Source organism: Hydra vulgaris, chromosome 03 (assembly GCF_038396675.1).
Source record: "Hydra vulgaris chromosome 03, alternate assembly HydraT2T_AEP".
NCBI classification, from domain to species: Eukaryota; Metazoa; Cnidaria; class Hydrozoa; order Anthoathecata; family Hydridae; genus Hydra; species Hydra vulgaris.
Genome location: NC_088922.1, coordinates 5522466 through 5527092, shown reverse-complemented (window position 1 = coordinate 5527092; position 4627 = coordinate 5522466). Strand labels below are relative to the sequence as shown.

General features: G+C 25.6%; 1 long non-coding RNA gene across 1 annotated transcript; it reads left to right on the top strand.

Moving 5' to 3' along the window:
• Positions 1 to 2206: 2206 nt before the first annotated feature.
• LOC136077896 (uncharacterized) lies at positions 2207 to 3598 on the top strand. Its single transcript, XR_010637356.1, has 5 exons — positions 2207 to 2409; positions 2494 to 2599; positions 2818 to 2923; positions 3024 to 3301; positions 3439 to 3598. It is a non-coding gene; the product is annotated as an uncharacterized LOC136077896 (long non-coding RNA).
• Positions 3599 to 4627: the final 1029 nt, after the last annotated feature.

The window sequence follows — 4627 nt, the reverse complement described above, 5'->3', positions numbered from 1 at the left end:
TTATAAAATTAAAGCATATAATAGCAAAATGGTTATTATATGTTTTAGCTGCTTACCATACAGTTGTGTTATAAACCCTCTAGCACACTGCATAGGGTAACTAAGAACTAAAAGGTACATATTGAACAAACCTGTACAATACATAAAAATATAATTGATTATATACCTTTTTTAAGTGGTCTGGGAATTTTTAAAATCTTTTAGGAAAATAATTTTCGCTTAAACTAACAGTTTGTCCAGTTCTGTCAATATTTTTTTTAAAAAAAATGATCAGAACATATCAAACTGCTACTACTTGGACTTCATTCTTGACGTTGTATTTCGGTCCATTCTTTTCTTTTTTCAGTGTTTGAAGGAAATCTGAAAATTGGTAGCAAAAATAACGTTTGATATTTTATTAAGTTTGTTATACTTTTTGCACAACTGATTTTATTTAAATCCATTTGTTCACATTGCAAGCGAACTAACAGAGGTCAATAAACTTTAAAATGTTTTTATTTTTAAAAATAATTAAGAAAGTCACCCATGAATTGTTCTAGGAAACTTTCGTTTCAAAATGATTCATCATCAGAAATTCCATCACTATCACTTCTTTTACTGTCCCTCGCTTTTTGGAATTTTCTATAGACATCTTTTTTTTTTTTTTTTTCTAATTACAATAGTTATAAATTTTAGAACATTACAGAAGCTCAAAAGAAACAAAAAAAATATTACGATAAAAGAGTTTCAAAAAATATCAAATCTAATGAAGAATGCATTGAAATTGGGGACAAAGTTTTGTTACTTGATATTAGAGGGAGAAGAAGCAAAGGCGCAGCTTTCAAGCCACGGTTTAAAGGACCTCATGAAGTAAGCGATATTACAAAATGTGGAAATTACAAACTGAGTAGTAATAAAGTTATTATAAAAGGAACCCACAAAAGAGCCCATGTTAAGAAATCTCTCAAAGGCATTTGTGATAAAGGTATGCGCACAACTTATATACAAGTTTTCCAATAACTGCTTTTTTTAACTTTTAAAAAGAAAGCTAAAGAGTTTCATGAACATTATTGCTAAACAACCAATTTTTTTCTAATTTAAAAGACTTTTGTACCCTCTACTTTAGAAACAATTACAACAAAAAATGAAATAGAAATCGAAAAAAAAACATTCATTGGTGGAAAGCATAAAGGGTAAATAGTAACAACAGATTTTCTTTTTATGTTTCAACTTTTGGTCTGCTTAAGCATTTTTTTTCCATATTTTATTTTTTGTTCAATTTTCTAGAAGCAAATAAGGCAGAGCAGATAATTAAAAGCTTTGTAGTTAAAGATAGTGAAGGTATGTCTTAAAAAATTACCTTTACATTTATATTTGTTATCTTTTTATTTTAATTTCTATCCAATTTTTTAGAGGCAAATAAGGCAGAGGAGACAATAAAAAGCTTTTTAGTTGAAGATAGTGAAGGTATGTAATAAAAAACTACATTTTTATTTATAAGTGTTAACATTTTATTTAATGTATGGTTTGTTTTGTAGAGGAGGCAGATTCAATAAAAAGCTTCGTAGTTAATGACAGTGAAGGTATGTATTAAACAACTACAGTTTCATTTATATTTGTTAGCCTATCATTTTATATTTATGTTCAATTTTATAGACGAGACAAATAAGGCAGAGGAGACAATAAAAAGCTCTGTAGTTGAAGATAGTGAAGGTATGTATTAAAAAATTTTCTTCAAATACCTTCATGTTGGATTTTTATTTTAATTTATGTGCAATTTTCTAGAGATGTTTTATACAAAAAAAAGCTGCATAGTTGAAGATAGTGAAAGGTATATATTATTCAGTGGCGCACTAGTAAACTGAAGATTTCTATGTAAACTTACCTAAATAAAATCAATTTTAAACATTATCCCTACCCGGTGAAAAAATAGAAGGTCTAAAAATTTATAACATGCTATCTTCTGTAAATGTAATACTGTCGTTATTTTATTTGATGAATCTATATATATATATATATATATATATATATATATATATATATATATATTATATATATATATATATATATATATATATATATATATATATATATATATATATATATATATATATATTTATATATATAATTTAATTAATACAAATTTATTTACAGAAAGAGCTCTTTAAATTAGAAATGTTAATATGCTGCATGGTAGCAAAATTCCATTGGACGCTGGCTGTATGTAAAATAGTTTTTTGAAATAGTTAACTTCTTTGAGTTCAAGAAACCTAATTTTCAGTGAGCTTTTTTACAGGGAACCAAAGTTAAAACTTAACATTAAAACTTACTTCTGTTTTAGATAATTAAACCAGATGATAAAACCATTCATTATATAAACCCTAAGGGAGAGCCGATTAATTCCATTAAAAAAGAAGAATCCAAATGGAAGTATGATGACTTTTTAATCTTGTGATTGTTATCTCAAAATTTTGTTTTTACATCTTTTATAATTTTTCTACTATTATACTTCAGTCGTTACTTACAACAGAGATATGGTATTATTGAAAAGTTTAGAATATTAACATCGCCACATGCTAAACAAGCTGACAGTATATCATGTGGAGTATTTTGCCTTAAGGTAACATTATTTAACTAAACAAAAAATTTTTATATAATATTGTTTTTATTCTTATATTATTATTATCATTATGTGTATATGCACAAGTAACCTTGGCATTTACAACATCATCAGTTGAGTTTCAAAATATGTGTGAATTTTCTCACTTGTGATATATATATATATATATATATATATATATATATATATATATATATATATATGCAGATCTATTTTAGTTTGCTGAAAATTATATAAATGGAGAAGAATTAGTGACCACCTTTCCAATTGAAGAAGTGAATGCATATAGGAAGAAAGTGGTGCAACTACTATTAGATGAAGGAGGTTAGTAAGGTTGTTTATAGTGTTAAAAATATTTATATTACTTTTATATAAAATTACATTTAAAAAGAAACGAAAAAAAATGATAAAGCTAAATCAATAGGTCAAAAATGTTGGCAGGATAGTTGGATGGATTGTGTCGTATTTGCGGAAGTGAAACTGGTCCAAAAACTAGAAAAAATCAAAAAAAAGATAAATGGGTATTAAGAAATATTTCAATTACTTTTAAACATTATTTTCAAATAGAAAAATGATTTAACCTTAAATATTTATTTTTAGATAAAATGTGACTTTTGCATCCCGAATTGATAGTACCATATAGGATGCATTGTTTTTAAAAATAAAACTTCATTTTGTTGTGAACAAATTTATTACTAAAAAGTAAAATTAATAATAAATAATATAACATTTATTACATAATAAATCTTATAAAAAATTAACTAATACAATGGTTGATATTTATAACTTTAATAAATACATTTTAAAACATAATAAATAAATTTATACAATTTATTTAGGTTTTCCACGAAACACTGCTAGAAGTTTAAAAAGAAAAGAAGAAATCTTTCTCTCTCTCTCTCTCTCTCTCTCTCTCTCTCTCTCTATATATATATAATAAAATATATAAAAATATATAAATTAACATGCAAAAATTTGTAGCACATGAAAATTTTGAAATATATTATTAAACGTATAAACAAACTTTGGTTTAAGTTTAATTTCACAAATTACCAAAAGTCAAAATAAGTAAAATATAGTAATTGACTTTAGACATTGTAGTAAATAAAAAACAAATTTGCATTCAATAAAATTGTATAACAAATTACATTAGAGTTCCAAAAGTTAGATATCAGTTAAAAAAAAGAATTTGCTTATAAAATAGTGTGCAAAGAGATCCCCCTATTTAACATTTAAAATACTGCAAAGTATTAGTATTTGGTATCTAAAATATCACATCCCCCATGTGTAATCTGTATATATATCACAATAAGAAGCTGAAATTCCTACGTAAAATATCACATCCCCCTTATTCAGGCTTCTAAAATATTGCATCCCCCTATGTAACCTTTTAATTACTGCAAAGTATTAGTATTTGGTATCTAAAATATCACATCCCCCATGTGTAATCTGTATATATATGACAATAAGAAGCTGAAATTCCTATGTAAAATATCACATCCCCCTTATCCAGGTTTCTATATTATTACATCCCCTTATGTAACATATAAAATACTGCAAAGTATTAGTATTTGGTATCTAAAATATCACATCCCCCAGGGGTAATCTGTATATATATCACAATAAGAAGCTGAAATTCCTACGTAAAATATCACATCCTCCTTATTCAGGCTTCTAAAATATTACATCCCCCTATGTAACATTTAAAATACTGCAAAGCATTAGTATTTGGTATCTAAAATATCACATCCCCCATGTGTAATCTATATAATTATTGTCACGCAATATATTAAGATAAAAATTTTATAAGTATGAATTTAAAATATATTACCATTTAATGCTAACTTCATTTATAGTATATTATTTACAAACCGCTTTATGAATCTTGGTCGTTGCGTTTTTAATTTTATTGTTTTTGTACTTAAATATTTCGGACGTACTAGATACACTTCTAAGTGCAATAACTTGAAAACGCATTCTCGATTTCGGTTTTTCTATGGGGGATGTGATATTTTAGGCGGATGTGAT